This window comes from Pyrus communis, chromosome 11 (genome assembly GCF_041283825.1).
Source record: "Pyrus communis isolate YQ-2024b chromosome 11, ASM4128382v1, whole genome shotgun sequence".
Taxonomy (NCBI): domain Eukaryota; kingdom Viridiplantae; phylum Streptophyta; class Magnoliopsida; order Rosales; family Rosaceae; genus Pyrus; species Pyrus communis.
In genome coordinates, this window is record NC_142575.1 from 29,910,297 (window position 1) to 29,923,677 (window position 13,381).

The following is a 13,381-nucleotide window of genomic DNA, read 5'->3' on the forward strand; positions in this document are numbered from 1 at the left end:
TCATGAGACAAATCTGAAGTAATATTAGGGAGATTATAATTTTGTATTATATTAGTGTATTATCTTTTGTGACAAGTGATGCATACAATTAATATCCAATGAGATAAATTAATTAATAAGCATGACACATACACATCAATTATCACATTAAATGGTACACTAATGGTTAAAAAATGCGATCTCTCAAAAAAATATTGACAAACTATAGTTATCTTTTTTTATTTTATTTTATTGGATATGATGCTTTATTTATTAGGGAAACTAACAAAAATTTCAAAAATATTTTGTTTTAATGAAAAGGGACAAATAAAAGTGTAGTGAATAATATCCAGTAAAGGTAAAAATGTGGTTTTTCGTTAAAAGTGAACAGTATCAGGGAGTATTTCGTTAAAACTCCATAATTTATTTGACAAACTTATAGTTGAAAACTTTAACCGTGAGTGCATCACAATTAATTTATTACTTAAACATCCCAAAATTTAAAGGGAATTTTAATGAAAAGCTTCCGGTACTGTTCACTTTAACGAAAAACCACATTTTTACTCTATAAAGTCAATCTTGGTAGTATTCACTTACAACACTTTTTTGTCATTTTCATTAAAACTCAAAGTTTTCAAGCAATTTTCATTAGTTTTCCTAATTTTAAAAGGACATGAAATTGTTACATATTCCATCACTTTACAACACTTATCACATGACCTAAGACTAACACTATTATGTAACCAAGTTCCCAGAAATATCCTCATTACACTCAAGTTTTTGCACTCAAGCTAGTTCAGTAATTCCACGTCTCTATCCAATTGAAGGTCTTAAAGTCTATGATCAAATCGTTTACACTACAAAGTAATATGCTCTACGGTACCGTTTGATATGCAGACAGGATGAAACGGAATGGAGGTTACGTTTAGTGTACGTTTAGGTCGGAATGGAATGAAGGATTAAATGACAATCGTACCCATCCACTCCGACGAGTTCGACCTTACTTGAGCCACCGCCAACGGGTTCAACATCATCCCTCACATCTTCCGCCTAATCCTTGTCGTCCTATCCCTCGAGCGACAACGTCAGCCACGTCCTGCAAGTGGGGTGGTCTTGAGGTTTTCTTGGCAGAGGGCAACGGTCTTGTCGTGGGACTAGCAGGGAGGAGGGAGGCGGCAGAAGGAAGGTAGGGTTGGGTTTAGATTGGCTTACTGGGATTGGGTTAGCTTGGGTTGCTGGGTTTGTGGTGGAGGAGGAAGAGGCTATAAGAGAGAGGGAGGTTATGGGAGTGAGAGGGTAGAAAGTGAAATTAATGAAAAAAAGAGGGGTATTATTGTCCAAAAAGTTATAATTTGGTGTTCCAAGGGCTGGAACAAGTCGTTCTAGGGGGAGGGTGACACAAAAAATTGACTAAAATCCGTTTCACAGGACAACACATCCTAGGAAAATTGGCACCAGACGTTGGACGAGTGCGTCCCATCCCACTGCGTTCCATCCATCCCACGTACCAAATGGTACCTAATGGATTACACTAGTACTATCACCTTATATGTCATGTAACAGATTTGACCCAAACTAAATTCGAGCAGGTGACATTTCATTTTACTTTTAAGAGCAAAAAGTAATACTTCCCGTTCTCCCAAACTAAAATAAACAATTTATTACGATTTCCTTCAAATAACCTGAAAATGAAATTACAAAGGTTCCAAAATCTAGAATAAACGTAGAAAACATCTAATGTGCACAATGTTGTCAAAATAGCTACAAAACATTTAATGTTTTCTAAAATGAACAAAAATCTTGTACAGCTCTTCAAATATACACCAAAACATGTGTCAACTTCTCACCCAAGCTGCTGAAACGGAAGGGAAAAAGTGTGAGTTGCAAAGCTCAGTAAGCAACATTATCTTAAATGAAATTATTCGAATGCATAGTCAAAGGAGATGGATTCAAGAGCTGCAATAGAATGGACACAAGAATCCAAAGAATTAATAACAATACAAATAGCTTCTGTAATTCCTCATCAGTTGGTTACGTGGCTTTATCCAACTCATCATAGGTCCAGACTCCTTCACAAAGAAGGCATAAATACTATGATTCAGACGAACTGAATCAACCACAAGTTCAAATGTTATTCGACGTACGACTACAAACGCTTTGAACAATGAAAAAAAAGGCAATGATATCTGAGCGAATAATAAAAAAAGGTTCAAATGACAAAGAAGACAACTGAAAACCGAAATAAAGCTCAATAACAATGTAGCATAGAGATTAAGAAAGATGGAAGCAAAGCAAACAAGACAAAGAAACTTACTTGATTCACTATGTTCCAAACTATGAAATCCAGCAGCTAATGTAAGAATAAACTCGAACAGTTTATCAATCTAAAGAACATGGATACAACCAATTAAATCACAACTTCATTTAACCAAGAGATGAATTCATACATGAGAAAGACTCGAGAACTTACCTGCAGTATTGGAACCAGATGAAGAAGCCATTGCGACTTCACAGCTTGAAGCCTTCTCCTCTTTAGCAAGGCACAATGGTTCTTCCAAACAATAGGACTCAGAATGCTATGAACCGCATCTTGCAAGAGCAGTGGCATAAGCCTTTTACAGTACCCCTTTTGTCATTCCCTATCAGAATAGATATAGGATTCGAACTCCATGATTGATACAACATATCAATCCTAAACGTGTTCTATTACTGAGTTTTAATCTCACAAGGATTACTCAGAATCTCTCAATACTTATTCCACAAGGAAACCAAATAAGTTAAAGCTTTTGACAAAGACTATTCCATATCAATGTTAGACAAAAGAACTAATTCCTTCCACAATTCATACTCATAAACTTAAATTTTCCCACTTGGGTATGAATTTGCAAAACCAGTCTTTTAAGATTTATAGAAGTGATCACCAAGTCCAAAAATCAACAAGCTCACAATCACACACCAGAATACATTTCAAAATATGGAATTCAAGAATCTAATCTGTACAACATAGAATTGATCCAACAATCACAGCATATCTGATCTGTACATTCATTTGAATCAATATTAGAGTAATACCAAAACATTACTCCCATTGATATTAGCCAACTTCATAACAGAATAATAATTATCAGAACATATATATCAAACTCAATAGTATAATAACAACTTATAAAGAATGCAACATAAAAATCCAAAACGATTTTCTAGCAATCTTAACTATTATTAAACAAATTTGTCTTTTGTAACAATTAATCACATAATTGGAAAAATTGAACACTTGTTAAAAACCAAAAATAAACTAACAACTAGATAAGCATAACTAAGCCAACTAGACTAACTTAGTTCTGGGAATCTTCAAGCTCATCGTTGCCATGTTCTAACTGAACAAAAGCAACTATCTTCAAGCCTTTAAACATTATACTCCCACTGATCAAAAGAATCCAAAACTCCCATCTTAGTAACATGCCCCTTGAACACATTATTCGGCAAGGCCTTGGTAAGAGGATCTGCAATTATCATACTAATAGACAGATATTGTATATCAATTTCCCCTTTTTTTAACCATCTCTCTTACCTTGAGAAATTTCACATCCATTAACCTCGAGGCTGAAGTTCTTTTGTTGTTCTTCGAGAAAAACACAGCAGTATTATTATCGGTTCTTTAACTGATTCTACTAGCTGCATATCAACTATCAAGTTCCTTAACCAAACTGCTTGCTTCATCCTCTCAAAGCATGCCACAAATTCAGCTTCCATTGTTTAAGTAGACACTATAGACTGTTTAGCACTTTTCCATGAAACAGCCCCTCCACTTAACTTGAAAATATATCCTCCAGTCTATTTTCTTTCATCTATATCCCTTGCAAGATCTGAATTAATGTGGCCAACTAATTGCAAATTGGTTTTTTGTTCATAAACCAACATGAAGGCTTTATTCTTCTGCAAATACCTCAATACTTTCTTTGCAACCATCCAATAAGACTCTCTTGGATTTGATTGAAATCTTCCCAAAAGTCTAATAATAAAGGCTAAGTCAGGTCTAGTACAAATATTGGCATACATGAGACTGCCAACCAATGAAGCATATGGTTTTAACTTCATGAGCTTGGTTTCTTGTTCATTCTTAGGACATTGATCTCAAGAGAATTTGTCACCTTTGTTAACCGGAACCTTAGCCTTGTTGCAGTTTTCCATATTGAATCAATTGAGTACTCTCTCAATGTTACCCTTCTGAGATAAACCAAGAAGCCTTTTATTTTTGTCCCTGATAATCTCAATACCTAAAACATAATGAGTTTTACCAAGATCCTTCATTTCAAAATTCTTACTGAGCATACCTTTTGTTTCTTTCAACATTTAGATATCCAAACTTGCCAACAAGATATCATCAACATATAAGACAAGAAAAATGAATTTCGAGCCTTTCACTTTAAGATAAATGCAATCATCCATATTGTTTTCAAAAAAACCTTGTGAAGTCACCACCTAATCAAACTTTAAGAACTATTGTCTTGAAGCTTGCTTTAATCCATAAATTGACTTGTTCAGTTTGTAAATCATATTTTCTTTCCCCCTTTCAACAAATCCAGGAGGTTGAGTCATGAATATTTCTTCATCGAGCTCACCATTCAAGAAAGCAATCTTGACTTCCATTTGGTGTAATTCCAGATCAAAATGGGCAGTCAAGGCCATTATAACTCTCAAAGAATCCTTTGAAGATACTGGGGAAAAAGTGTCTTTATAATTAACACCCTATCTTTGTGTAAACCCTTTTGCAACTAATCTAGCCTTGTATCTTTCAATCCTTCCTTCAGCATCCTTCTTGGTCTTGTATACCCATTTACAACCAATAGTTTGAACTTTAGCTGGCAAGTGCACTAAGGACCAAACATTGTTCTTCTGCATTGAATCAAGTTCTTCTTGCCTTTGCCATAGAACTACTTGAAGGCTCTTCATTGCTTGATGAAAGGTCACAGGATCATCGATATCACCATAGTCAAAATCTGCCTCTTGAAGATATACATAGTCTTTTGAGATTTCAGGTTTTCTTATTTTGCTAGATTTCCTTGGTTATGGTTGTTCCAACAAGTTATCAGTGTGTTGATCACTAACATTATGATCCAAATCGAACTGAGTCATTTCTTGAGTTTCAATACTTGGATTGTTATTTTGAATAAGATTCTCAGGAACATCCATCATGTCTTCATCAAGATCAGAATTAATGGTGTTGGATTTCTGAAGCAAAGGTACTTGAGTATAATTAAGTTGTGAAGTATCAAAATCCGACTGCACCATTTCTTCAAACTCAAAGCTATCTAGAACCATATCAGATACATCTTCATCTTCTAAAAATATGGCATTTAAGTTTCTTGTATTCTTGTGTGTGCCTGAGTGTAATAGAACTTAAAACCCTTTGATTTTTCTGAGTATCCAATAAAGAAACATGTAGTGGTTTTGGAATCCAATTTCTTCTCACTTGGATTGTAGAATCTTGCTTCTGCTTTGCATCCCCAAACATGAAAATGATTGAAGCTTGGTAGTTGGTCATTCCATAATTTGAATGGTTTTTTGGCACAAATTTAGATGGCACCCGATTTAAGATGTAATTTGCTGTCTTCAATGCCTCACCCCAAAGAAAACCAGGAAGTTTTGATCTTGAAATCATACTTCTCACCATCTCTATTAATGTCCTATTTCTCCTTTCTGCCACTCCATTCTGTTGTGGTGTTCCAGGAGTGGTATATTGTGCCACAATCCCTTGACTTGCCAAAATATTCCCTTCCTCTATCCGATCTAACAATTTTAATCACATGATTTAACTGTTTCTCAGCTTCACTTTTAAAGAATTTAAAACAACCAAGGACTGCTGATTTCTCACGAATAAGGAAAACATAACTGAATCTTAAGAAGTCATCAATAAATTTCACAAAATAGGTATTCCCACAAATGGTTTTGATAGGAAAAGGGCCACAAATATTTGTGTGTATGATCTCAAGCAAACTAAGACTTCTTTTAGCATCTAACTTCCTAACATTAGTCCTTTTACCTTTCATACAATCAACACACTCAACTGCAGTTTTATAATCTATGGTAGGAATTAATTGTAATCTTGATAATTGAAAGATTCTTTCATTAGAAATGTGTGCTAGTTTCTTATGCCAAAGCATGAATGTTTGATCAAAATTGTGCATTCTTTTAGTTGCAGTAGTCAAAGCATGCAAATTTTCAATTTCAACAGTGCATTGCAACTTCCAAAGATGATCAAATAAAACTGCTTTTCCCTGTATTAAACCTTTTTTGAAAAATTTTGTACTCTCATCACTGCCCTTAAAGGAATACCCTTGTTTTACTAGTTTTGATGCTGATACTAAATTTCTCCTCATTTTAGGTACGTATAACATTTCATCCAACTGCATTATCATCCCAGTGACCAATTTCAATTTTACAGTCCCTATAGATTCAATTGCCACTTTGGTTCCTTCCCCAACAAAAACCTTAAAACAGTTTGTTTTCTTTTGCTCTTTAAAACCATGCAGAGAATTTGTGATATGCACAGATGCACAAGTATCAAACCACCAAAAATCAGTAGGAATATCAAATGACATTTGACTCCTCACACACATAGACATCCGTTCTTCCTTTAGATCTCAGCCAATCCTTGAAAATTTCATAATCTTTTCTATAGTGACCTTTGGTTTTGCAATGATGACATCTAACCTTTTCAATATTTTTGTTTTTCACCTTAAATTTATTAGACTTAGAGGAATTGGAATTTTTAGCAGGTATCATAGATTTATCAAAAGTCTGAGGTTTAGAAATTTTATCTGAATTTGCCTTCTTCTTTCCCTTTGCAGATTGCACAAAATTGACAAACTCAGGTTCTTTGCCTTTTTCTTGCTTTTGTCGATTATCCTCTTGCACACATTGAGCAATCAACTCATCCACGGTCCAAGTTTTGTCTTGAGTGTTGTAAGATACCTTGAGTTGGCTATACTTTTGTGGCAGGGCTTGTAATATCATGAAAATTAGTTGCTCTTCACAAATGTTGACATCCATGGAAGTGAGCTTCTTGGCTGCACAGTCATCCTCATAATACGATATCTGATTGAGCCTCCACCTTCAAATTTGTAAGAAGTTAAGAGAGACATGTGTTGAGCAATTTCAGCTTTCTCAGATTCCCTAAATTTATTCTCAATGGCCTGAAGATAATCCTTAGCAAGAGCAAATTTCTTGATTCCCCCACACATGGTGTCTGTCATTCCACTTTCTAAAGCCACCTTGTTTGCTCTAGTCCGTCTTTCAAACTCAGTCTTCTCCGCTTTGGTACTTTTATCAATCAAAGCTTCAGGTTGTGGATTGTCAAGGGCAATGTCATACTCATTCAGTGTCAAGAGCAATTCAATATCTCTTCTTCATTTCTTATAATTGCTTCCACCAGTGAGTATTGGTACTGCTGCTAAATTTAGTGTCTTGAGTGAAACTGCAGAATTGATAAATAAAATTAGAACTATGAACCCTTTTAAAGATTCCTGACTTCCATCTTTTTCACCATTAAAATTTAGCCCATTGAATCAATTTAGTCATATATATATCCTTGGAGTTTAATGATATATATGTAGAGTAAACAATTACAATGAAATCCACAAACAACACTAATTGTTCTAACTGCAATACTATTTGTCATATTTCTGCAGAAGTGGTTAGCACCGATTGTACAATATAAGACAGTAAGACAAAACTTATTTGATTTATTTCTTATTAGTTATACCAGCGAAAACAATTTGTAACAATCTATGCAACCGTTCAACTCAAAACTTTATTGACATCCAAGGTAATCAGAAAATACAGGAACATATTCAAATTTTCCTTTTAGCATGACAGTATGCAGAACAAATTTAAAATTGAAAACTCAGGTGCAAATTAAATCAGAATTCATATCTTTATTCAAGAAGTTTGAAAGACTTATTGTTCGACATTAGAATAACTCTCGCAATATGGAATAAGGAAAGGGAAAGAGAACAAAAAGAAAACTCATCTCGAAGAACACAAACGGGACAGCAATCCCAGATTTGTAATTAAAACGACACCATTTTTTTTATTTTTGTTTTTTTTTTAAATTTTATATATTAAGACGGCCATATTTATAAACGACACCGTTTTATTTAGCTTCGAATTCTTTGAACCCTAGCGTGCAGCTCGTGTCCCAGATTCAATGGTTTCCATGGAGGGTTGAACTTAATGGTTAGAATCCAAGGCTCTGATACCACATGTAAGAATAAACTCGAACAGTTCATCAATCTAAAGAACATGGATACAACCAATTAAATCACAACTTCATTTAACCAAGAGATGAATTCATACTTGAGAAACACTCAAGAACTTACCTGCAGAATTGGAACCAGATGAAGAAGCCATTGCAACTTCACAGCTTGCAGCCTTCTCCTCTTTAGCAAGGCACAATGGTTCTTCCAAAAAATAGGACTCAGAATGCTATGAACCGTATCTTGCAAGAGCAGTGGCATAAGCCTTTTACAGTACTCCTTTTGTCATTCCCTATCAGAATAGACTTAGGATTCGGACTCCACGATTGATACAACATATCAATCCTAAACGTGTTCTATTACTGAGTTTTAATCTCACAAGGATTACTCAGAATCTCTCAATACTTATTCCACAAGGAAACCAAATAAGTTAAAGCTTTTGACAAAGACTTTTCCATATCAATCTTAGACACAAGAACTGATTCCTTCCACAATTCATGCTCATAAACTTACAGCTAACACTTACACTAGGTTTCTTTCAAACTCCAATCTCTTAGTTGTGGTTCTGTAATAAGCAAAAATGGGTTGAGAGAAGAAAAATGTGTTAATAACAAGGAGACAACTTTCTTTAAGCAGGTGGTGGAAGGTTACTTCAGCTGTGGTTTTGCTTGCCAAGAAATGGCTGCTTACTTCGCTTTAAGCAAAGTGCAAACTTGTTATGCCCCAACTTGCGAATAAGAACAATTTATGAATTAGGAAGTGAGCCATATATGATATATCTTAGCAATAAAATATTGATAATTAACAATAATATGAAGGAGGAAATATCATCTTTACCATTTTAAACCAATCCCTTTCTACACTCTCTATTCCCTTTCTTCCACCGTTTGACCCATTTCAATTTTCTCTCTTTTTCTATCCTGACAAATATGACTAACGATCCTATTATCCCACCACCAAACCCCAAACATCTAACTAAATTCCCCCACTCTCTTTTTTTTTGAATTTGTATTCTCCCACATGCTACAAACCAGCCCCCTCCTCCTCCCCAATCTTTCCTTTCAGTGTCCTTTTTCACTCTCATCCCTTAATCTCACCTTCTCTCTTATCAACTCAACCCTTCGAATTATTCAACGCACACCGTCTGTGTAGTGGGGAAGCTTCTGCTGCTCATGGAGTGCATGCTGCAACTTCCCCAGCTGAGTATGGCGTAACGGCTGTTGCGTTGCGGTGGCATGGCATCGGCACATCGCAACGGAAAGACATTACAGTCAATTGTTAATTTCATTCATTCAAGCGAAAAGACATTGCTTTGATTTATTAAAACCAAAAGACATAACAGTCAATTGTTAATTCCATCCTATGGCTAAAGCCATATGATTGCTTGTGTTGTGTGGGTGCGCACATGTATGACGTGTATGTATAATTGAAAGAATCCATGTCAATTTGCATGCGTTATCAGTTGTCTGCGAGTGTTGTTATCGGCTATTTTATGTTTCAGAATTCGATGCTTGGAATTGTTTTAGCCGGTCAGCACTTCGGAAACCCTCTAACTGCAGTACCATGTTGTCTGCGAGTGTTGTTATCGGCTATTTTATGTTTCAGAATTCGATGCTTGGAATTGTTCTAGCCGGTCAGCACTTCGGAAACCCTCTAATTTGTAAGATCCCACATTACCTAGGGGAGCGATCCTTATATGTATATTCCCATCCCTAACTAGCATGAGGCCTTTGGTGAGCTCACTGGCTTCGGGTTCTGTGGGAACTCCGAAGTTAAGTGAGTAGCGTGTGAGGTCACTCCTATGACGGGTGACCCACTGGGAAGTTCTTGTGTGAGTTCCTAGAAACAAAACTGTGAGGGCGTGGTCGGGGCCCAAAGTGGACAATATAGTGCTACGGTGGTGGAGCGGGCCCAGGTTGTGATGGGGGCCCGAGTCGGGATGTGACAATTTGGTATCAGAGCATAACCTTGGCCGCATTATGCCGACGAGGACGTCGGGCCCCTAAGGGGGTGGATTGTAAGACCCCACATTATCTAGGGGAGTGATCCTTATATGTATATTCTCATCCCTACCTAGCACAAGGCATTTTGGAAGCTCACTGGCTTCGGGTTCCATGGGAACTCCGAAGTTAAGCGAGTAGCACGCAAGAACACTCCGATGATGGGTTCCCCACTGGGAAGTTCTCGTGTGAGTTCCCAGAAACAAAACCGTGAGGGCGTGGTCGGGGCCCAAAACGGACAATATCGTGCTACGGTGGTGGAGCGAGCCCAGGATGTGGTGGGGGCCCAGGTCGGGATGTGACATAACTGCAGTACCATGTACTGTTTCCAGCGTTTGTCATTCAATCTTGGGTACTACCTTGGCAACGTATGTCGGAATTTATTTTCGTACGTAGTAGCTATGGACAGTTTGATTTGCACTTTTTGGTGCTGGTTTGTGAATAAGTTGAACATGTATTGGTGGGTTATACCTCTATTAGAGAGATTATGTAAATGTGGTATGAAAAAGGTGATAAGTGTAACACTACTTGTTTTTATTTTTCTTTCCTATCTTATGTCCGGTCCACGCCATTTCCGTTCTTTTATTTTGCATATGATTGCCTCTATATCGGACAAGAAAAGTTACAAATAGTCCAATCCATAAGATTGAATTGGGGAACAAGGGAAAAATTACACAACTTTATCCAATTTATCTCATTTACATCTACAAAGTTCAGATCGAAAGATTTCAATTTTTGGCTTATCGTTGTACACAAAAAAAAACTCCTAGTCATTTTGAGAGAAAACTTCTCTCAAATCGTAACCCAAAACCCAAGGCCAACAGCAAAGCCAAACCTTTCACCCAAATAATTCTGGTACCAAAATTCCCCCAACCAAAAACTTAAATAGCCCACCAAATTCAAATATTGGCTACTAAAACTCAAATAAAAACGAAGGCTCGTAACTTTCAAAGTTCCCACAACAAATCTAGTTTGTTCGTCTAATATTTCAATTCAAATCCATAATCTCTAATCCTAAATCAAAACCTCAATACAAATCAAACTCTCTCAATCAATCTTCCCACCAAATCATTTTGCCCATTTTTATTTGCCCAAAAACCAGACCAATAAATGGATCAAAGATTCCATGGCCCATCTCCTCTCAAGAGATTCAGACTCATGTAGCAGCAGCAGAAGGATGCCTTTTTGTCCTTTTTGCACATTTCGGGGAAAAAAGGAAAGGCACCTAGTGACCAACTCGTTCTCCCTAACCTTGTCACCTCTGCCACTGCCATCTCACCTATTCTGTGCCTGCCAAGAAAAGGGTTTGGGCGTTTCAGCCCGATTTGTTCCCCAGAGAGCCCCTTTCGACATTGGACCTTAATGTCGAGTACAAGTTGCCTTTTGGGTTGGAGCCGAAAGAAGAGGTGGTGGGGAAAATGGAGGGTAAATCTGAAAATTGCTGCAATGAAAATATCGAGATTACCCAAGACCAAGAAGAGAGAAACCAAGAAATTGCAGGGGATGAAGAGTGCAATGAAGAAGAAGATGATGGGTTTTTTTGTGTGCTATTTGTCAGATCCAATTGTGTTTTGTGAGAGGTGATTTGATGGTTTATGCCTCCTACTATGGAAATCCCCTCGTAAAAGTATCTGAAAGGCGATTGGTTCTGTGCCAAATGCGCATTTTCTGCTGTGCATTCCCAATCCATTGAGTCCTGTTCTTGTTGTTTGTGTCCTGTCAATTGAGGGGTAATAAAGCCCACTGGAGACGGCAGGTAGGCACACATTGTGTACGAACAAAGAAAGTTGAGGTTTCATCATAAAAATAATTGGTAATATGGAGAATAGTCCAACTGCTTGTAAACTTATGCAAGGTCATTCCTTTTATCAATGTAGGATTCACTCTCAACATTTCCTTTTATGTGTGCCAAATTTTCAAACCTAACACGTGAACAACACAACTCGAGTGACGTGGAGCAAGTGTGGCCGTTGGGCTTCACACGTGGGCCAACTTGTTCTAATACTACAAAGAAAGTTGAGGTTCCACCATAAAACCAATTGACAATATGAGAAGTAATCTAACTACCTTATAAGCACATGCAAGGTCTCTCATCTCATCAATGTGAGATTCACTCTCTACACTGGAAGTGTTATTCAAGGATCCCCGAAGGCTGGGAAGGGATTAATTGCTCCAAGGTTTTGAAAATGCGGTGGAAGGAGAGGTGCTATGTTTGTGAGAGTTCAAGGGGGTGTGATATCCAGTGCTCTGAGCTTCAATGCTCTTTGGCATTTCATGTGAGTTGTGGGTTGGATGAGGATCTTTGTATTGAGTACAAGGATGGAATGAATAAGGGAGCTATTGCCACAAAATTTCATCACTTAAACATCTATTTGTACTGACTTGTAGACCCTTTGGTTGTGAAAACTTCATAGATAAGTAATAAAGGCCATTTTGAAAGAAGCCTTAACCAATCATCTTCCCGGTAACCATGTCCTGAAAAATCTCATGACTGAAACTCCTCTACCATTAACAACTGATACTTAAGATGACATTTTTTTTAAATCATGCAAGTTTGTAGGTTGGTTTGTCATGTGATCAATGACACCCATATCCAATAATCATGCACAAGACTTGTATCTTGAGCTATTGAAATAAGTATTTAAGATATATGCAGTGTCTTCATGTGGCATTCCTTCTGCTTCTGCCAAAAACCCAGTGAACTTCCCAAGGAGAGTAGTGTGGTTCTTGGCTCCAGTTTCCACTGTTTCTTCATTCTGACCCCTCCAATTTTTGCGTTGAAGGTAGGAAGCAAAGTCATTGATCAATGTAGTAGGATTTGACGTAAAATCTAACAAACCACCATTAGGAGTTTGACTTGCATGGTTTATTGAGAAAGATGCTGGAAGATTGGACCCATAACTGTTTTTGAATGGTGGGTTTGAGCTACTTTGAAATGTCATTTGTCATCCTTGTTGAACTTAGGTTTTAACTTTGGATGAAGTATCCAACATCGATCTTTGGTATGACGAATTCCAAGGTGACCAATACAAAGACAGTGATCACATTTTAAGTCTGACCTTTTTCCCTTGTAAACCTTTGATTGAGGTGACTTGTGATTTGAAGCATATGCTCGAGCTTCTCGCACACTGGACTCGGTGTCAA

At 37.1% G+C, this 13,381-nt stretch overlaps 1 pseudogene; it reads left to right on the forward strand.

The window, feature by feature from the left end:
• Positions 1-11,347: 11,347 nt before the first annotated feature.
• LOC148693257 (uncharacterized) lies at positions 11,348-12,618 on the forward strand (annotated as a pseudogene).
• The last annotated feature ends 763 nt before the right edge of the window (positions 12,619-13,381 follow it).